Below are 23,292 nucleotides of genomic sequence, written 5' to 3'. Positions count from 1 at the left end.
GGCCCAAAAGCCGATAATTATCCTTTTCTGCAACGCGGATAAATCACCCCTTTTACCCATGACAGCAACGAGTGATATTTGTGCAGGCGGCCTATCGCACACCTTATATACCCACCAAGACAGCGCACAACACGTGATGTACTTCATGCGCTGCCAACGTCAAGTATAGGCGGTGGTCATAATAATGACTCGCCCACATATTATATAAATTCCATAACAATAATCATGATTTATCAGGCATGGAGTGGTTTTATGCTTATCTGAAAATCAATATTCAGTGTCCATTCAAACTACACGGGACACTGATCAGCTAATTTATAAATATAGGATACAGTTTTTGCCATCAAAAGACCTCTCAGAAACTGAAGAGAGATCTCCTGGATAACTAAAATGCATTACTACAGAAATTGCCTTTAATGGGACCAAGTCTATTTTTCCCACTGCAAGTATAACCTCATTCTTACTCGGGGGAGATGGGGGTGCCTTACTCTGGAGCAACAGCACTCATCAATAAAGAAATTGGCCGGACTTTTTCTTGTTTAGTTTTCAGTCTATGGAGCTACAGCGCGTATACATATATGTGCTGCTCTGTATAAAACACGCACTCACTCCTTGGCATCATCGTTGCTGAAGCCATGCTACCAGAGATAATGCAGCAACCCCAGGGAGACGTCCCATTAGCGGGCCGTGCTCATCTCAGTGTCGACGTCCCCGCTCCCCTGTACAGCACAGGCGGCAGCAGTAATACACTGACACACCTATAGGAGACACCAACCTGTCAGGCAGCGCCGCCGTTACTCTCTGTATGACACCCGGTGACGCCGGTAACGGAGAAAGTTCCCCGCGCTGTCACGGTGCAGAACAGCAGCAGTACGTAAAGCCGCCGAGCCCCTAGTTTGAAATTTGCCACATCCGCAATGCCGAGCCGTGATTGGCCAATGCAAACGGAAAAGGAAGTGATCAGAGGCTTCTCGCTGACTCTCATGCGGCCATGTGTGTGTAGGGCAGTATGTTAGATAAAGGTTGGTTCTATATTGGAGTGGGAGAAGGGACCTTCTGACGTACCTAGGGGAGGAGACCCGTCACCAGGGGGAGGAGCTGCGGCCGAACAAGGTACCCGAAAAGTACCCTCGCGGGCTCGCTTCGCTTGCCACGCTTCGGGCACGGTGGCTCGCTCCGCTCCGCTCGCCACCTAATTACTAAAGGTAATAGTTGGTGGTGTGGATACTAGACCAACTGTACCGCTGGCGTAGCTCCTCCCCCTTGTGTCGTGGCTCCTCCCCCTGACGGAAAAGGTCCCTTAGGCCACTTGGATCTAGCCTCTACCGTTAGATAAAGCCAGCAATAGCGTTACGGAGTTGTAATAATATTAATCTCAGATTTATAGTTAGATATTTGAACGAGAAATGTTTTAGTTCAATGTATGTTTATTTTAATAAAAGACAAACAGGCAGTGTACCACTGCCTACTAATTGGTAGGGTGATTCAGAGGTGAACGCTATAGTACCGATGTAGGGATGTACTAAAAGGATGATCACAGAAAGGGATGATCGGGATGATTACATGCAGTTCACCTCCAAGACACTAGATGTCAGAATTTTTTACTTAATTTAAAGACTAACAAACAAAAAAATATCATACAACATCAAATTTTATGTAAGTCAGGCCCAAAAAGTGACTTATAATATATTTATAATTTGCAGTAAAAAGTACATTATCCCACATTTATTATATAGTATAATATATGTACACATACCATTGCATAAGGTGTTCAAGTACACCTAATTTCTGTTTTATAAACTGTATAAAAATCAATTAAAATTTACATTGGATGACTGCGTTATAATCACATTTCCGTATACCTGGGACTGTTTTCTATGCGTTTCCAGTAGGATAATGGCTATATCTTTTTGATTCACGTGGGATGATCACGTTATAAGCGCAGATATACATACCTGGGACAGTTTTCTATGCGTTTCCAGTGGGATGATGGCTATATCTTTTTTATTTACGTGGGATGATCATGTTTTTAGCGCAGATATACATACCTGTCACTGTTTTCTATGCGTTTCCAGTAGGATAATGGCTATATCACTTTGATTTTCATGGGATGATCACGTTTTTAGCGCAGATATACATACCTGGTGTCACACGCCAGAGGCTTGCTGGTCTGTGTTGCGGCCTCCGCCTTCGGTGGGCCACGGGCTCCGGCGTCTGGCTGGCGCGGCTCCCGGCGGTTCTCCAGGGCAGGGGCGCCGCCAAGACACCCGGCATCACGTGGGCGGGGGGCAGGTGACGTCATCAGACTGTTCCGCCAATCCAGCGGTGGCGGGAGATTCAAAGTCAGACGCCGGACAGAGCCTCAGCGCCTGAGTATCGTCTTTTCCCGAAGTGGATGCCAGCGCTCTTGTTCCCGGCGAGAATCTCCGAAGCTGTACTCCAGTGTCTCCGGCACTTCCAGGTGCCAGTTCGCTGCACAGGTTCCAGCGTTCCTAGCGGCTGGTGTGTCTCTCTGCGGTCCAGTCACCAGTGCTCCTAGGAATCAGCGTGGGCTGCGGGCCCTAATCACCGTTCTCAAGTTCTGCAAATCATCAGCGACTTAAACCACTGCACTTAAGTTCTACGAATCATCAGCGTCTCAGTCATCGTTCTCAAGTTCTACAAATCATCATCGTCTCAGTCACCGTTCTCAAGTTCTACAAATCATCAGCGTCTTAAACCACTGCACTTAAGTTCTTCAAACCATCAGCGTCTCAGTCACCGTTCTCAAGTTCTGCAAATCATCAGCGTCTTAAACCACTGCACTTAAGCTCTTCAAATCATCAACGTCTCAGTCACCGTTCTCAAGTTCTACAAATCATCAGCGTCCTAAACCACTGCACTTAGTTCTTCAAATCACCAGCGTCCTAATCTCCGTTCACAAGTTCTTTAAGTCATCTGTGTCTTTAACCACCGTTTACAAGTTCTTCAAATCATCAGTGTCTTTTAAACATCGCTCACAATTTCTTCAGTCACCAGTATCTTTAACATTGCTCACTAACCCTTCAATGGGCCTGGACATTCCCTCATAAGTTCCCTTTATGCTATATGACTTTGAGTTGTTCTTTTCCTGCAATAAAGTTCTTCAATATTTCACTAAACCTTACTGTCAGAGTCCTGTATGAGGAAATCCTATATCAGGCCACCCCTGTTCCGGCCCAGTTGTGGTTCCTCTTCCCAACCATCGGAAGAATCCCCGAGTTCACAACACCCTCAATCTAGGTCAGTGACACCTGGGACAGTTTTCTATGCGTTTCCAGTGGGATGATGGCTATATCTTTTTGATTTATGTGGGATGATCACGTTTTTAGCGCAGATATACATACCTGGGACTGTTTTCTATGTGTTTCCAGTGGGATGATGGCTATATCTTTTTTATTTACGTGGGATGATCACGTTTTTGGCGCAGATATACATACCTGGGACTGTTTGCTATGTGTTTCCAGTGGGATGATGGCTATATCTTTTTGATTTATGTGGGATGATCACGTTTTTAGCGCAGATATACATACCTGGGACTGCTTTTTATGCGTTTCCAGTAGGATAACGGCTATATCTCTTTGATTTTCATGGGATGATCACGTTTTTAGTGCAGATATACATACCTGGGACAGTTTTCTATGCGTTTCCAGTGGGAAAATGGCTATATCTTTTTATTTACGTGGGATGATCACGTTTTTAGCGCAGATATACATACCTGGGACTGCTTTTTTATGTGTTTCCAGTAGGATAATGGCTATATCTCTTTGATTTTCATGGGATGATCACGTTTTTAGTGCAGATATACATACCTGGGACAGTTTTCTATGCGTTTCCAGTATGATAATGGCTATATCGCTTTGATTTTCATGGGATGATCACGTTTTTAGAGCAGATATACATACCTGGGACAGTTTTCTATGCGTTTCCAGTGGGATGATGGCTATATCTTTTTGATTTATGTGGGATGATCACGTTATAAGCGCAGATATACATACCTGGGACTGCTTTTTATGCGTTTCCAGTAGGATAATGGCTATATCGCTTTGATTTTCATGGGATGATCACATTTTTAGAGCAGATATACATACCTGGGACAGTTTTCTATGCGTTTCCAGTGGGATGATGGCTATATCTTTTCGATTTATGTGGGATGATCACGTTTTTAGCGCAGATATACATACCTGGGACTGTTTTCTATGCGTTTCCAGTGGGATAATGGCTATATCTTTTTGATTTACGTGGGATGATCACGTTTTAACTTAAAACGTGATCATCCCACGTAAATCAAAAAGATATAGCCATTATCCCACTGGAAACGCATAGAAAACAGTCCCAGGTAAGTATATCTGCGCTTATAACGTGATCATCCCACGTAAATAAAAAAGATATAGCCATCTTCCCACCGGAAACGCATAGGAAGCAATCCCAGGTAAGTATATCTGCGCTTAAAACGTGATCATCCCACGTAAATAAAAAAGATAGAGCCATAATCCCACTGGAAACGCATAGAAAACTGTCCCAGGTAAGGATATCTGCGCTAAAAACGTGATCATCCCACGTAAATAAAAAAGATATAGCCATCTTCCCACCGGAAACGCATAGAAAACAGTCCCAGGTAAGTATATCTGCGCTTAAAACGTGATCATCCCATGTAAATCAAAAAGATATAGCCATTGTCCCACTGGAAACGCATAGAAAACAGTCCCAGGTAAGTAAATCAGCGCTTATAACGTGATCATCCCACGTAAATAAAAAAGGTAAAGCCATCTTCCCACCGGAAACGCATAGCAAGCAGTCCCAGGTAAGTATATCTGCACTTAAAACGTGATCATCCCACGTAATTAAAAAAGATATAGCCATCATTCCACAGGAAACGCATAGAAAACTGTCCCAGGTATGTATATCTGCGCTAAAAACTTGATCATCCCACGTAAATAAAAAAGATATAGCCATAATCCCACTGGAAACGCATAGAAAACTGTCCAAGGTATGTATATCTGCGCTAAAAACGTGATCATCCCACGTAAATAAAAAAGATATAGCCATCTTCCCACTGGAAACGCATAGCAAACTGTCCCAGGTATGTATATCTGCACTAAAAACGTGATCATCCCACATAAATCAAAAATATATAGCCATTATCCCACTGGAAACACATAGAAAACAGTCCCAGGTATGTATATCTGCGCTAAAAACGTGATCATCCCACATAAATCAAAAATATATAGCCATCATCCCACTGGAAACGCATAGAAAACTGTCCCAGGTATGTATATCTGCGCTAAAAACGTGATCATCCCATGAAAATCAAAGCGATATAGCCATTATCATACTGGAAACGCATAGAAAACTGTCCCAGGTATGTATATCTGCGCTAAAAACGTGATCATCCCATGAAAATCAAAGCGATATAGCCATTATCATACTGGAAACGCATAGAAAACAGTCCCAGGTATGTATATCCGCGCTAAAAACATGATCATCCCACATAAATAAAAAAGATATAGCCATCATCCCACTGGAAACGCAAAGAAAACTGTCCCAGTGTTATGATTCCAGTACTTCTGACCAGAGGAGATCTTATGACAGAGGCCAGAGTACTGGAAGGAAATGCTGGTTACGGGAGCGGGAAAGCCTAGTAACCCCTGGCGCCCTAACTCCGTTGTCTCGCCCGTGTAATCAGAAATCCCCTGCGAGACTATGGTTGCTTGAGCCCATGGCAGCCGCGTTTGAAGGGCGGATTATGTCTGCCCAACTCCGATGCCCCCTCAGGTCTTAATGGGAGACAAAGGGAAATCCGAGACAGGGTGATACCAAGGGGCCCTCTGACTAAGCAACCAGGCCAGGGGCTACAAGCTAACTAACTTAAACCAGAAGTATGTGCGGACAAACCGCCAGGGAAAAGGACAACCAAAAATCCACTAATCCGTTACTCCTATCCAGCACCGCTGGATACCAGAGTGGATTTGTGGGAGCGGAATCCTCCGCAAAAAGCTCCGAAACACAATATAACCAAATAATAAATAGTAAGCGGTCAAGCCGCAACACACGGCTACGCCGCGACTCACGAACACCACAGGATGTTAAAGGTGCTCGGTCTGGACTCCAGGAAAGGATGACAACTTCCGAGTACTGGATCACTGAGGACAGGAACGACCGGATAGAACAGGACTGGAAAACTCTCTGCAACTGACACAGCAAACAGGAAGCTATAACCGGCGTCTGTGAGAAGTCCTGAGAGTGCCTTTAAATGGAAGCCCTCCAATCAGGAGCCAGACAGGGCTAATTACAACATGCCGTGCAGCTGCATGCTGCACGGCCAGGAACCAATGAGGTGATAAACTTAGACCCAGCAACGGGGAACGCGGTCCGACAGTGGCGTCCCCGTTGCTAGGGTCTGTGCGGCTCCGTGCGCCCGGCGTCTAGCGTTGCTAGGGAGCCGGCGGCTGTCCGCATGCGGCGTCCCTAGTTGCTAGGCGCCGGGCCGCACTGACGAGCGGACCCTCGGCGCCTAACAGTACCCCCCCCTTGAGGAGGGGTCAAGGAACCCCTAAGGCCAGGTTTCTGAGGAAATTCTCGAAAAAATGCCCTCTTGAGCCTCGGGGCATGGAGATCCTTATCCAGGACCCAAGACCTTTCTTCTGGACCATAACCTCTCCAATGTACCAGAAAATAAAGCCGACCCCGGGACAACTTGGAATCGAGAACCTTCTCCACCAAGAACTCCTGCTGACCCTGTACATCTACTGGTGATTTCCCCTGAGAGACCTTTCGAGGAAATCTACTGGAAGAAACGTATGGTTTCAACAAGGAGCAATGGAACGTATTTCCGATCCGGAGAGTTCTTGGTAAACGTAACCGGAAAGCAACTGGATTGATTTTTTTTATAATATGAAATGGTCCAATAAATTTGGGACCCAATCTGGCTGAGGTTTGTCGAAGTTTAATGTTGCGAGTCGACAACCATACCCTATCTCCTACTTTAAAAGTGCAAGGCCGCCGGAGCCTGTCAGAAAAATTTTCCTCCCGAAATGCCGCTTTTCTGAGAGCAAGGTGCACTTTTCTCCAAATGAGTCTGAGATGAGAGGTCAAGGTCCGCGAGGAGACAGAGGAATGTTGAAAAAAGGAATTAGCCCTGGGGTGAAAACCGAAAACTGTAAAAAATGGAGACACATTGGTGGAGGAATGACAGGCATTGTTGTAAGCAAACTCCGCCAAAGGAAGAAACTCGGACCAATCATTTTGGAGTTTGGCAGAGTACAAACGCAAATACTGTTTTTATGATTGATTAACTCGCTCAGTCTGCCCGTTGGATTGGGGATGGTAGCCGGACGTTAAAGACAATTTCATCTTTAATGAGGCACAAAAAGACTTCCAAAATTGTGCAATGAATTGTGGACCCCGATCAGAAACAATATCAGTGGGTAATCCATGGAGTCTGAAAACATGGCGGAGGAACAAAACTGCCAATCCCTGGGCAGATGGCAGTCGGGGAAGAGCAATGAAATGGGCCATCTTGCTAAAACGGTCCACTACTACCCATATGACTCGGCATCCGGCTGACAGAGGGAGGTCTACCACAAAATCCATGGAAATATGAGACCATGGCCTGAGAGGAACATTTAAGGGCATAAGTTGACCGATAGGCAAGGAACGGGGAACTTTATGCTGTGCACAGACTTGACAAGAAAAAACAAACTCCTTAATGTCTTTGGAAAGACCAGGCCACCATACTGAGCGGGAGACTAATTCCAAAGTCTTAGAGATCCCCGGATGCCCGGCAACTTTGCTATCATGAAACTCAGTCAAAACAGTTGCTCTCAAAAACTCAGGGACATAAAGACGACCAGCAGGAGTATTTCCAGGAGCTTGATGTTGAAGCTGCTTTAACTGGGTGAATAAATCTTGTGTGAGACCTGCCCGAATGACTGAAGACGGAAGTATGGGAGTAACAGGACTGTTATCATGAACTGGAAGAAAACTGCGTGACAGGGCATCCGCCTTGGTATTCTTGGAACCTGGCCTGAAAGTGATAAAAAACTTGAAACGAGTAAAAAATAAAGCCCAACGAGCCTGCCGGGCATTCAGCCGTTTAGCTGATTCGATGTACTGAAGATTTTTGTGATCAGTCAAAACTGAAATGGTATGTGTTGCTCCCTCAAGCCAATGCCTCCACTCCTCGAAAGCCCATTTAATAGCCAGTAATTCCCGGTTACCAACATCGTAGTTGGATTCAGCAGAAGAGAATTTCCTGGACATAAAGGCACAAGGATGTAATTCTAGAGAGTCCGGATCCTTCTGAGACAGGATAGCCCCTACTCCAACCTCCGAGGCATCAACCTCAACAATGAAAGGCAATTCTGGTTTGGGATGTCTGAGGACTGGGGCTGAGATGAAGGCTTGTTTCAAGGCCTGAAAAGATACTTCAGCTTCACGTGACCAGTTGGTTGGATCCGCTCCCTTCTTAGTCAGTGCCACAATGGGAGCAACCAGGTCGGAGAAAGAATGAATAAATCTTCTATAATAATTCGCAAACCCTAAAAAGCGCTGAATTGCTTTTAAGTTGGTGGGTTGCGCCCAACTAAGGATGGCTTGGAGCTTCTTTGGTTCCATACAGAATCCCCGAGGGGAGATAATGTACCCTAAAAAGGATACCTCCGTGACATGAAATTCACACTTCTCCAGCTTGGCATATAGGTGATTTTCACGTAATTTTTGAAGAACCTGACGCACCTGGGTAACATGTTGTTCAATAGAGTCAGAATAGATCAAAATATCGTCTAAGTAGACGACTACGAATCTTCCAAGAAAATCACGGAGCACATCGTTAATGAGATCCTGGAAAACTGCCGGAGCGTTAGACAGGCCGAATGGCATAACCAGATACTCGTAGTGACCCGATTGAGTACTGAATGCCGTTTTCCAGTCATCTCCTGACTTGATTCGGATGAGGTTATACGCTCCTCTCAGGTCAATCTTAGAAAAAATCACAGCCGAACGTAGCTGATCAAAGAGGACAGAAATCAGCGGCAAAGGGTAAGTATTTTTTACTGAGATCTTATTCAAGGCTCTAAAGTCAATGCAGGGTCTGAGTGATCCATCTTTCTTCTCCACAAAGAAGAAGCCTGCACTTAAAGGGGATTTAGATGGCCTGATAAATCCTTTCCCTAGGCTCTCTTTAACATACTCATTCATGGCCACAGTTTCTGGTCCGGACAATGCATATAACCTTCCCTTTGGCAATGTGGCACCAGGAATTAGCTCAATAGCACAATCATAAGGCCGATGGGGAGGCAGAATGTCCGCATTGCCCTTGGAAAATACATCAACAAAATCCTGGTATTCCACAGGAATAGGTGTGGGAATGACAGCAGCAATTCTGAGGGGAAGCGTAATACATTCCTTATTACAGATGGTACCCCATTGTGAGATCTCCCCCGACTGCCAATCAATGATGGGATTATGAAAGGCCAGCCAAGGGTGACCCAGAACCACTGGAACTGCTGGGCAATGGGTAATGAAAAATTAAATTTTTTCGGAATGAAGAGCTCCAACCGAAAGTAGAACAGGGGGTGTACAGAGAGAAATAACCCCATTGGATAAGGGACTCCCATCTAAACCATGCATGGTGATATGCCTACCCAAGGTTAACTGAGGAATACCTAAGGCCTTGGCCCACGTTAAGTCCATAAAGTTCCCTGCAGCTCCACTGTCAACGAAAGCCGACACCGAAGAACAGAGGCTGCCAAAGGAAACTTTAGCTGGGACTAACAGGGAATTATTCGAGGAGATAAGCTGCAGACCAAAGTGAACCCCCTCACAATTCACTTGGTCGAGGCGTTTCCCGACTTGCTCGGACAATTACGGGCAAAATGTCCTTTACCCCCACAGTACAAACAAAGACCAGAATTTTGCCTTCTGGTTCTTTCTTCAGGAGACAGCTTGGAGAGACCCATCTGCATGGGCTCCTCTATGTCCACAGGAATGGAAAAAACACAAGGGGTAGACCCGACAGGTGCTCCTTTTTCAGCCCTCCGCTCTCTGAGACGACGATCAATCTTAATAGAAAGCTCCATGAGTTTATCGAGAGTCTCAGGAGCGGGATACTGAAGGAGACTGTCTTTTATAGACTCAGATAAGCCGAGGCGAAACTGACTGCGCAGGGCTGGGTCATTCCATCCACAGTCGTTCGACCAACGGCGAAACTCCGTACAATAAATCTCTGCGGGATTCCTACCCTGTCTCAGAGCACGTAACTGACTCTCGGCGGATGCCTCTCTATCAGGGTCATCATACAATAGCCCTAAAGACCCCAGAAAGGCGTCTACAGACAACAATGCCGGATCCTCTGTTCTTAAACCAAAAGCCCAGGTCTGGGGATCCCCCTGAAGTAAAGAAATAATAATTCCGACCCGCTGAGATTCCGTACCTGAGGAGACTGGTCTTAAACGAAAATAAAGTTTACAAGACTCTTTAAAATTAAAAAACTGCTTCCTATCACCAGAAAAACGGTCAGGCAAATGCATTTTCGGTTCAGGAACGACCCTCGGGGAAGTCCGTAAAAGATCTTCCTGTGACCTTACCCGAAGGGAAAGATCCTGAACCATCTGAGTAAGTTCTTGAATCTGGCTAACTAGAAGCTGGCCAGGATTTGGCCCTAAACCAGTGGGATTCATGAGGCCGACAAATCTTCTAAACTGAATAAGGGAAAAAAATCAAACCCTGTTAAATTTTAAATTTTGGTCTGGCCGGTTATAATGTTATGATTCTAGTACTTCTGACCAGAGGAGATCTTATGACAGAGGCCAGAGTACTGGAAGGAAATGCTGGTTACGGGAGCGGGAAAGCCTAGTAACCCCTGGCGCCCTAACTCCGTTGTCTCGCCCGTGTAATCAGAAATCCCCTGCGAGACTATGGTTGCTTGAGCCCATGGCAGCCGCGTTTGAAGGGCGGATTATGTCTGCCCAACTCCGATGCCCCCTCAGGTCTTAATGGGAGACAAAGGGAAATCCGAGACAGGGTGATACCAAGGGGCCCTCTGACTAAGCAACCAGGCCAGGGGCTACAAGCTAACTAACTTAAACCAGAAGTATGTGCGGACAAACCGCCAGGGAAAAGGACAACCAAAAATCCACTAATCCGTTACTCCTATCCAGCACCGCTGGATACCAGAGTGGATTTGTGGGAGCGGAATCCTCCGCAAAAAGCTCCGAAACACAATATAACCAAATAATAAATAGTAAGCGGTCAAGCCGCAACACACGGCTACGCCGCGACTCACGAACACCACAGGATGTTAAAGGTGCTCGGTCTGGACTCCAGGAAAGGATGACAACTTCCGAGTACTGGATCACTGAGGACAGGAACGACCGGATAGAACAGGACTGGAAAACTCTCTGCAACTGACACAGCAAACAGGAAGCTATAACCGCGTCTGTGAGAAGTCCTGAGAGTGCCTTTAAATGGAAGCCCTCCAATCAGGAGCCAGACAGGGCTAATTACAACATGCCGTGCAGCTGCATGCTGCACGGCCAGGAACCAATGAGGTGATAAACTTAGACCCAGCAACGGGGAACGCGGTCCGACAGTGGCGTCCCCGTTGCTAGGGTCTGTGCGGCTCCGTGCGCCCGGCGTCTAGCGTTGCTAGGGAGCCGGCGGCTGTCCGCATGCGGCGTCCCTAGTTGCTAGGCGCCGGGCCGCACTGACGAGCGGACCCTCGGCGCCTAACACCCAGGTATGTATATCTGCGCTAAAAACATGATCATCCCACGTAAATAAAAAAGATATAGCCATCATCCCACTAGAAACGCATAGAAAACTGTCCCAGGTATGTATATCTGCGCTAAAAACGTGATCATCCCACGTAAATCAAAAAGATATAGCCATTATCCTACTGGAAACGCATAAAAAGCAGTCCCAGGTATGTATAGCTGCACTTATAACGTGATCATCCCACATAAATCAAAAAGATATAGCCACCATCCCACTGGAAACGCATAGAAAACTGTCCCAGGTATGTATATCTGCGCTAAAAACATGATCATCCCATGAAAATCAAAGCGATATAGCCATTATCATACTGGAAACGCATAGAAAACAGTCCCAGGTATGTATATCTGCGCTAAAAACATGATCATCCCACATAAATAAAAAAGATATAGCCATCATCCCACTGGAAACGCAAAGAAAACTGTCCCAGGTATGTATATCTGCGCTAAAAACATGATCATCCCACGTAAATAAAAAAGATATAGCCATCATCCCACTGGAAACGCATAGAAAACTGTCCCAGGTATGTATATCTGCGCTAAAAACGTGATCATCCCACATAAATCAAAAAGATATAGCCATCATCCCACTGGAAACGCATAGAAAACAGTCCCAGGTATGTATATCTGCACTAAAAACGTGATCATCCCACATAAATCAAAAAGATATAGCCATTATCCCACTGGAAACACATAGAAAACAGTCCCAGGTATGTATATCTGCGCTAAAAACGTGATCATCCCACATAAATCAAAGCGATATAGCCATTATCATACTGGAAACGCATAGAAAACTGTCCCAGGTATGTATATCTGCGCTAAAAACGTGATCATCCCATGAAAATCAAAGCGATATAGCCATTATCATACTGGAAACGCATAGAAAACAGTCCCAGGTATGTATATCTGCGCTAAAAACATGATCATCCCACATAAATAAAAAAGATATAGCCATCATCCCATTGGAAACGCAAAGAAAACTGTCCCAGGTATGTATATCTGCGCTAAAAACATGATCATCCCATGTAAATAAAAAAGATATAGCCATCATCCCACTGGAAACGCATAGAAAACTGTCCCAGGTATGTATAGCTGCGCTAAAAACGTGATCATCCCACGTAAATCAAAAAGATATAGCCATCATCCCACTGAAAACACATAGAAAACAGTCCCAGGTATGTATATCTGCGCTAAAAACGTGATCATCCCACATAAATCAAAAAGATATAGCCATTATCCTACTGGAAACGCATAAAAAGCAGTCCCAGGTATGTATATCTGCGCTTATAACGTGATCATCCCACATAAATCAAAAAGATATAGCCACCATCCCACTGGAAACGCATAGAAAACTGTCCCAGGTATGTATATCTGCGCTAAAAACGTGATCATCCCATGAAAATCAAAGCGATACAGCCATTATCATACTGGAAACGCATAGAAAACAGTCCCAGGTATGTATATCTGCGCTAAAAACATGATCATCCCACATAAATAAAAAAGATATAGCCATCATCCCACTGGAAACGCAAAGAAAACTGTCCCAGGTATGTATATCTGCGCTAAAAACATGATCATCCCACGTAAATAAAAAAGATATAGCCATCATCCCACTGGAAACGCATAGAAAACTGTCCCAGGTATGTATATCTGCGCTAAAAACGTGATCATCCCACGTAAATCAAAAAGATATAGCCATCATCCCACTGGAAACACATAGAAAACAGTCCCAGGTTTGTATATCTGCGCTAAAAACGTGATCATCCCACATAAATCAAAAAGATATAGCCATGGGGCGTGGCTTGGGCGTTGCACTGTGAGGACGTGCTGTGCAGAAGCTCCTGCACATTCAGGGTTAAAGCCCCCACTAACAGCTTTTCCCTGCACTTAGTTCCACTCTGCCAGACTCTGCCCACGGCCGTGGACATCACCCTGGGCGAGGGGAACCCGCCGGGAGGCCGCTGCATTGTTCCCGAGATAACGGCCTACTACGGCATCTGAGACCAGGGCCTCGAGTTTGCCGCCGGCCCGACTTTGAGCTCCGGGCCCGGATCGCGACCGGAACGGGACCCGTAGCGCCGCCCGACTCCGCCTGTCTTTTCCCACATTGCTCCCCAGCCTGCCCCAGACCCCCGGGCACCCACAGGACGAGGTGCCGTTGCTGTCAGACCGCGGGAGCTGTGATTATAGTGCACTTTCCCAACCTGTGCACTAGCCGGCGGCCATCTTGGGACCTCAGGCTGAATCACTGTGAGCCTCCCCGGAAGAGTGCCGAGCACCCTGCTGAGAGTCCTGACGAGAAGGGGGAGACAGGGACCCCGAAACTCTCGGCCCACGCCCGCTGACACCACCAATGATCGCAGGGAACCCAAGGCACCAAGGTATCAGAGGCCTGTGACTGGAAGCTAGAGGCGCCATCTTGAATGCTGGCAAATAGCCAGTACTGCGGTTTTGCCTCTGTCCAGCACCTTTTCTGCAAAATATACCAGCATCTCTGTGCCTCTACATATGAGGTAGGCGCGGTGCATACTCACTCCCTGATACTCAAATCTGCCTGCACAAGGGAAAGTTAGACATACTTATAAGGATAGTTCATCCCCGCTGACACCCGGCGACTGGATGCCGTGGGGTGATTCGCCTCTTGCTAAGCCGTTCTGATGTGATCTCCAGCGTGATGTGTGGAACTCCCCCCCGCTCCTGAAGAAGTAAAGCTACCGGGGCATGCATATTGAGCCGACATAGGCTTATCTCTCCTCCTCCTGGGTCCGATTTCTCGTGTATACGATAATTGTGAGAGGATTCTCACATTGGGACTATGCCGCCTAAACGCCAAAAAGACCCGACTCCAACCCGCCAGGTCGCCTTCTTTAAACAGTCCCCGTCTTCCCAAAGCCAGAAACACTCTGTCATACCGGACTCTTTACCTAAGCAACCCCGGAGTGGCGATGACATATCCATGACCCCTCGGGTGAATCAAACAAAACTCTCTCAACTCGATGATGATTCACCCCTCACACTAGGGTCTATGCGGCAACTACTGGCTTCCTTTAAAGATGATATCTCGATGGAAGTTAAGACAGCGCTTCAAAGTTGGCTACAGTCGGTCGACGCTATAGGCCAACGCACAGATCATCTTGAAAATAAGTGTGAGGAGGTGGTGAAGTCACATAATGAGGTGATTACCCAACTTGAAGAGCTGCAGGCCGAAGTCGCGGATCTACGGCGGAAGACCTGTGACCTTGAGGACAGGTCACGCCGTAATAATATAAAACTCCGGGGCATCCCAGAAACCGTCACCAATGCAGAGCTCACCCAATTTGCGACGGACCTCTTCATGGCGCTTCTCCCAACCAGCTCTATTGATGACTTTCTCATCGACCGCATCCATCGCCTACTGAAGGCTAGAAATGCCCCGAAGGATGCTCCGAGAGACACTCTAATGAGGATGCATTACTTCCACATCAAGGAACAAATCTTGCGGGCGGCTATGCGCCCGGACCTGCCAGCCGGGACCCTGGGAGATGTACAAGTCTACGGAGACCTCTCGGCAGCCACCCTAGCCTTGAGACGTTCGTTCTACCCGGTGACTTCGGCGCTTAGGAAAGCCGATATCCTATACCGCTGGGGGTTCCCGACGAAATTGTTGGTTAGACGTAACGGTGTTATGCACGCGATAATCACGCCAGAAGCGGGTCTGAAATTATTGGATTCCTGGAGGAGAGAAGATACATCTGAAAAGGCACCGGCAGCTCTCAAGCTGACTCAGGAGTGGACGATGGCAGACAATGGACATTAGAGACTGATTTCCTCTACCAGGTTGTATGTCATTGTCGAGCATGTTCTTGGTTTTTCTGCATCCCCTTATGTCACTGCGTGCCGCTGCTATGCCCTCCCGGATGATGCTCCGGGGGAGCATGCAGTAGTAATTTTTCCCTATACATTTGGGCGGCACCAGTTTAACTTAGGATGTTTATTGTGTAATGTATTCAATATACTCTTGTTGACCATGCTTAACCTTGCTCCTCTAAACGGGATATTGCTGCTCCTCTTGATGCTATATATGTTATTTGTGGAGCTCCCCGAGAGGAGGCATATGCCTTGTGGCCCCTTGTGGTCAGTTAATTATTTTTTAGGTTGAATGTTTTAGGAGTAGGGGGGAGATAACTCCCCGCACCTCGCCCCGACCCCATGTGTTGCCTCGCTAGGCAACCCTATTTGGCACCCTTGCGGTGCCCGCTCTATGTCCCCTTCTTACTATTCCTTTCACCCTCCCTGTTCATCCCATCTTTCCAAGTTTTAACACACACACACTCTAGCAGATCCTGTTACATAAATTTTAAATGCAACCTGATAATAGCAAGGTTCTCAGATGAGCCTAATGGTTATGTAAAGGGGCTGAATTCACCGACCAAACGACGATTAGCCCTGCGTCACAATGTAACGCAAAATGTAAGGCACATATAGTGGCCTTGCAGGAGACCCACTTCATGCTTTCGTCACCCCCCCTCTTAGAGATAAATTCCCCATTGGCTATATGTCCAATGGCCCGAAAAACAGAGCAGGAGTGGCAATATTATTCTCAAATTCTTGTGGTTTCTCTCTAGAGTGCCAGATCTCAGACCAAGAAGGCAGGTACCTTATACTGACAGGTAAATTGGAAGACAGGCCGGTCACTATAGCTACGCTATATGCTCCCAATACCAAACAAATACCTTTCCTTAGGAAATTTTTCACAGTCCTTCAGAAGCACCTGACGGGTGCTTTACTACTGTTGGGTGACTTTAACATGGTCCTTGACCCAACGGTGGACATATCCCAAGCCCGCCCATCTCCCAAGGGAGACTCGCAACGTGACAGCTCCCATGCCTTTAGAAATATAATGCATGAATATGACCTCTATGACGTTTGGAGGGCTAAGAACCCGACTTGTAATGACTATTCGTTCTTCTCCCCAGTCCACGGCTCTTATTCTAGGATCGATCTAGTGATATCAGATAAGTGGACTCTCCAACAGGTTTCGAAGGCTTCTATCCTGCCAGTATCGTTGTCCGATCACTCTGCCCTCTCAGTCCGGTGGAACCCCCGCCATGTGAGGTCCTCTCCTGCCTTATGGCGCCTTAGGGACTATCTCCTTTTAAATGCGGACGCCCACCGGTCTATTGCACAGGCCTTCTCCCTATATGTTGAAACTAACACCCCAGCAGAAACGTCCGTATTCACACATTGGTGCGCCCTCAAGGCGGTGGTTAGGGGAGCGTCAATTCAAACGGCTGCTTATATACGCAGGACCGCCCGGGAAAAACAGGTAGAACTCGAAGCCCGTCTTAAAGACCTAGATGCTCTGCTTAAGCTGAATCCCTCTAATAAGAAAATATACAGAGATTTGACCCGGGTCAGGGATGAGCTGAATAAATCAGAATTAACGGAGGTCCGTAAAAATCTTTTCCGACTGCGGCAAAAGTTCTATATGCAAGGAGATAGGGCGGGTAGAATGCTTGCTCGCAAATTGCGGGGGAAAAATGCTAAGGAAAGGGTGAAATATATCATCAATTCAAATAATATCAAGATAACCGACCCATCAGATATAGCTAACTCCTTTGCCTCTTATTACTCCTCCCTCTATAATCTAAAAGACGATGTCTCTAGCCCACAACCCACACCAGCTGTTATGAGCCACGGCTGTGGCTCATTCCTGTTTTGCATTTTTGTTCTGTAATTTATGTTATACTTCTGTTTATGTTCCCCGTGGGTGTCATGGGGTGCTCGGAGCTCACCCTTAAGGAGGGGATACTGTTATGAACCACAGGTAGTGGTTCATTCCTATTTTATGTTTATAAAGTTGTCTTGCATGCCAGGATTTCCCGTTGCTCTGTTTTAGAATACTCTTGTCTGCTGCCGCTGGTGAGTCTGTGTAATTGCAGCTTGTTCCCATGTGTTCAGCCTCACCTGGCTGCTAATTGCATCTTGTCAGTTTAGAGTCATGCAACAGGGCAGCTGCATGGGATTATTAATTAGGCCTCTCTGTTATATGCTGGCTGTTTGCAATTCACAGATGCTGGTGATAATGTTAGGTTCCTGGTGCTCAGAACAAGGGAGATGTTCATGAAGTGAGTCCAGAGCACCAGGACGTAACGCTGGGAAAGGGGAATGGAAAGGGAATAGCCCCTGGCGCCCTAACTCTGTTGTCTCACCCGTGCTATCGGAAATCTCTTGCGAGACTATGGTTTCTTGAGCCCTTGGCAGCCACGTTTGAAGGGCGGATTATGTCTGCCCAACTCCGGTGCCCCCCGGTCTTAATGAGAGACAAAGGGAAATCCGAGGCAGAATGATAACAAGAGGACCTCTAACTAAGCAAACAGGCCAGGGGCTACAAGCTAACTAAAAACCTAAAGTATGTGCGGAGAAACCGCCAAAGGAAAAGAACAACAAAGGAAATGCTGATCACACGCCGACACAATACCTTTGTGTACTGGCGGTGACAGCATAAGCAGAACCCTCTGCAAAACACCAGGGACAGAAACAATAATGGAATACAGCGGCCTAGGCCAACGGACGCGGGAGAGCCGCTACTCACGGAACCGGTACGAATACTGGCAAACGGACAGGAACTTCTAATGCTGCCGACACCGACTCTCAGAACTGGAGGACAGGCAGAATCCCAAACGACAGACCGGTGGACACCAGGAAGCCAGAAGACTTGACCAGGGACAGGCAAAGCCACTGGACCTCAGGGCAGGAACGCCTCACAGCAGGACACGGGATCAGACACAGGAATCGACACAGGGACTGACACAGGATCCAACACAGGGACTGACAGGAACCAGCTCACACTTCAAGCAGACTGCAAACCAAGGAATATCACCAGCATCTGTGAATTGCAAACAGCCAGCATATAACAGAGAGGCCTAATTAATAATCCCATGCAGCTGCCCTGTTGCATGACTCTAAACTGACAAGATGCAATTAGCAGCCAGGTGAGGCTGAACACATGGGAACAAGCTGCAATTACACAGACTCACCAGCGGCAGCAGACAAGAGTATTCTAAAACAGAGCAACGGGAAATCCTGGCATGCAAGACAACTTTATAAACATAAAATAGGAATGAACCACTACCTGTGGTTCATAACAGTATCCCCTCCTTAAGGGTGAGCTCCGAGCACCCCATGACACCCACGGGGAACATAAACAGAAGTATAACATAAATTACAGAACAAAAATGCAAAACAGGAATGAGCCACAGCCGTGGCTCATAACACCAGCTAATATAGCAGCCTTTTTGAAAGATGTCAATCTTCCCTCCCTTGACCTAGATACTTTACAGACTTTAAACCAACCATGGTCGCAGAAGGAAATCACCCAAGCTATAGACTCACTTCCATTAGACAAAGCCCCAGGCCCTGATGGGTTTATAAACAATTTCTACAAATGTTTCAAAGACACTCTGGTCCCTATCCTGGATGGAGTTTTTAATCACGCCTCCTCAGTAGGGAACTTCCCAGTGGAGATGCTAGAAGCCCGCGTAGTAGTTTTTCCTAAACCAGGGAAAAATTCTGCCATGATGCCCAACTATCGCCCCATAGCCTTATTAAATACCGATTTGAAAATCTATGCGAAGTTATTGGCCAACAGGCTTAACCCTCTACTTCCCTCTATCATCCACGGTGACCAGGTGGGCTTCGTCCCCGGCAGACAGTCCCCCGACAACACTAGGCGAGTGATAAATGTGCTGGACGCCTTCTCTAGATCAGAATCTCCTTTATTATTGCTCTCGCTAGACGCGGAGAAGGCGTTCGACCGCCTCCACTGGGGATACCTGCAGGCGGTTTTTAGAAAGTTTGGCCTTACCGGTAGAGTCCTATCATCCATCATGGCTTTATATTCTCTCCCCTCGGCAAGGGTGTGTGTGAACGGACTGCTCTCATCTTCTTTTTCCATTACGAACGGCACTCGCCAAGGGTGCCCCCTATCCCCACTAGTTTTTGCTATGGCGATGGAACCATTGGCCGAGAAAATTCGATCCTCGCCCTCGATTACAGGTGTGGAATTTTCGGGACATTCTCATAAGATATGTCTTTCGCAGACGATGTCCTTTTGACACTCACTAGCCCTTCCTCCTCCCTGAGAGCACTACACACACTCTTGTCCGAATATTCAGCAGTATCCTACTATAAACTTAATAACACTAAGACAGAGGCACTCCCTATTAATTTCACGCCCCCTCTCTTGTCCGAACTGAAGGCTTCCTACTCGTACTCTTGGCAGGATAGAAGCCTCAAATATCTGGGAATCCATATTACTACGAAGCTAGACGATCTGATATCCGCTAACTTCCCCCCCCCTTGCGCAAATCCACAACTCTAGTCTCGGACTGGATGATGCAACATGTATCATGGCTGGGGAGAATAGCCGCGTTGAAAATGACGATCCTTCCCAGACTTATGTACCTGTTCCGGGCCATCCCCCTCCTCGTACCCAACTCCCTTCTATCCAAATTTAATGCGATATTTAACTCTTATGTTTGGAAAGGCAAAAAACCAAGGTTAGCCAGGAAAACAATGACTCGACCCAAACGAGATGGGGGCTTGGCATATCCAGATTTGCATTCATACCAACTGGCTTGCCGTCTGGCACAGATAGGGGCATGGTATATTCAACCCACGTATAAATCGTGGGTACAACTGGAACAAGGTCTTATAGCCCCGTTACCCCTGACCGATGTATTGTTACTCCCTAAATCTGAGGGCACAGTATTAATCAATCGGTCTCTCTCTGTCCAATCTACTAGGAAAGCTTGGCTAGAGATAGTGCGAAGTGGGAATGACATAACTCTCCCCACTACGGCCATATCATTGACTGGAATAGCCTCCTTGATCCCTGATTTGAGATTAGATTGCTGGATATCACAGGGAATCCGGTCTTTACAGGATATAATGGCGCATGGTGCCCTTCTTTCTTTTGCCCAGACCCAGGAAACTTTCCTACTACCACATGGGGAATGTTATAAATATTTGCAGCTTAGACATTGGCTCCACGGAGTCTCGACACCCACTATCCCCCCCCCCCCCCCTCCTTGCCTAAACTTGTCCAAAAGTCCCTGGAGACAGGGGAAGGCAGGGGTGGTATTACCAAATGGTATAATTACATTAATAATCCCCAACCGCTGCAGAAAGCCCCTTTTCAGATGAAATGGGAGGTAGATCTTAGATGCTCAATCTCAGAGGAGGAATGGGAAATTATATATAGATCCTGCTACACAGTCTCTAAATGTATATCTCATATAGAATTATCATATAAACTTCTTCACAGCCTGTATTTCACCCCATCCCGCCTCTATGCGATGCAATCCTCCGCATCCAAAATGTGCTGGCGGAATTGTGGTATGGTCGGTACTTTAATGCATATCTTCTGGGATTGCCCTGTACTTACCTCATTGTGGACATCGGTCTTCCACCTCATAGAATCAGTGCTAGGCCACCATATTTCCCACCATCCACGACTGGCCCTCCTACACCTATACTATGGTGATTTAACGCCAGGTCACCTGTCACTGTTTTCTATGCGTTTCCAGTAGGATAATGGCTATATCGCTTTGATTTTCATGGGATGATCACGTTTTTAGCGCAGATATACATACCTGGTGTCACACGCCAGAGGCGGTGTTCGCCGCGCTTACCCCTGCGTGCCTGCTGGTCTGTGTTGCGGCCTCCGCCTTCGGTGGTCCCCGGGCTCCGGCGTCTGGCTGGCGCGGCTCCCGGCGGTTCTCCAGGGCAGGGGCGCCGCCAAGACACCCGGCATCACGTGGGCGGGGGGCAGGTGACGTCATCAGACTGTTCCGCCAATCCAGCGGTGGCGGGAGATTCAAAGTCAGACGCCGGACAGAGCCTCAGCGCCTGAGTATCGTCTTTTCCCGAAGTGGATGCCAGCGCTCTTGTTCCCGGCGAGAATCTCCGAAGCTGTACTCCAGTGTCTCCGGCACTTCCAGGTGCCAGTTCGCTGCACAGGTTCCAGCGTTCCTAGCGGCTGGTGTGTCTCTCTGCGGTCCAGTCACCAGTGCTCCTAGGAATCAGCGTGGGCTGCGGGCCCTAATCACCGTTCTCAAGTTCTGCAAATCATCAGCGACTTAAACCACTGCACTTAAGTTCTACGAATCATCAGCGTCTCAGTCATCGTTCTCAAGTTCTACAAATCATCATCGTCTCAGTCACCGTTCTCAAGTTCTACAAATCATCAGCGTCTTAAACCACTGCACTTAAGTTCTTCAAACCATCAGCGTCTCAGTCACCGTTCTCAAGTTCTGCAAATCATCAGCGTCTTAAACCACTGCACTTAAGCTCTTCAAATCATCAACGTCTCAGTCACCGTTCTCAAGTTCTACAAATCATCAGCGTCCTAAACCACTGCACTTAGTTCTTCAAATCACCAGCGTCCTAATCTCCGTTCACAAGTTCTTTAAGTCATCTGTGTCTTTAACCACCGTTTACAAGTTCTTCAAATCATCAGTGTCTTTTAAACATCACTCACAATTTCTTCAGTCACCAGTATCTTTAACATTGCTCACTAACCCTTCAATGGGCCTGGACATTCCCTCATAAGTTCCCTTTATGCTATATGACTTTGAGTTGTTCTTTTCCTGCAATAAAGCTCTTCAATATTTCACTAAACCTTACTGTCAGAGTCCTGTATGAGGAAATCCTATATCAGGCCACCCCTGTTCCGGCCCAGTTGTGGTTCCTCTTCCCAACCATCGGAAGAATCCCCGAGTTCACAACACCCTCAATCTAGGTCAGTGACACCTGGGACAGTTTTCTATGCGTTTCCAGTGGGATGATGGCTATATCTTTTTGATTTATGTGGGATGATCACGTTTTTATCGCAGATATACATACCTGGGACTGTTTTCTATGTGTTTCCAGTGGGATGATGGCTATATCTTTTTTATTTACGTGGGATGATCACGTTTTTGGCGCAGATATACATACCTGGGACAGTTTGCTATGTGTTTCCAGTGGGATGATGGCTATATCTTTTTGATTTATGTGGGATGATCACGTTTTTAGCGCAGATATACATACCTGGGACTGCTTTTTATGCGTTTCCAGTAGGATAATGGCTATATCTCTTTGATTTTCATGGGATGATCACGTTTTTAGTGCAGATATACATACCTGGGACAGTTTTCTATGCGTTTCCAGTGGGAAAATGGCTATATCTTTTTATTTACGTGGGATGATCACGTTTTTAGCGCAGATATACATACCTGGGACTGCTTTTTTATGTGTTTCCAGTAGGATAATGGCTATATCTCTTTGATTTTCATGGGATGATCACGTTTTTAGTGCAGATATACATACCTGGGACAGTTTTCTATGCGTTTCCAGTATGATAATGGCTATATCGCTTTGATTTTCATGGGATGATCACGTTTTTAGAGCAGATATACATACCTGGGACAGTTTTCTATGCGTTTCCAGTGGGATGATGGCTATATCTTTTTGATTTATG

General features: G+C 46.7%; 1 protein-coding gene across 6 annotated transcripts in view; it reads right to left on the bottom strand.

Moving 5' to 3' along the window:
• Positions 1-23,292, bottom strand: part of TTK (TTK protein kinase) — a 429,767-nt gene that overhangs the window by 361,452 nt on the left and 45,023 nt on the right. The window contains exon 1 of one of the 6 annotated variants that reach the window (XM_063916874.1): positions 1,066-1,171. The exons of 3 other annotated variants lie outside the window; for them this stretch is intronic. The gene's annotated coding sequence lies outside the window, so the exon portion shown is untranslated. Of the gene's footprint in view, positions 1-609; positions 748-775; positions 994-1,065; positions 1,172-23,292 lie in introns of those variants that run through there. 2 more of the 6 variants (XM_063916872.1, XM_063916873.1) reach the window with 2 other exon arrangements.

The sequence above is a fragment of the Pseudophryne corroboree genome, chromosome 4, assembly GCF_028390025.1.
Source record: "Pseudophryne corroboree isolate aPseCor3 chromosome 4, aPseCor3.hap2, whole genome shotgun sequence".
NCBI classification, from domain to species: Eukaryota; Metazoa; Chordata; class Amphibia; order Anura; family Myobatrachidae; genus Pseudophryne; species Pseudophryne corroboree.
Note: the sequence above shows the minus strand (reverse complement) of the source record. Positions and strands in the feature narration are given on the sequence as shown.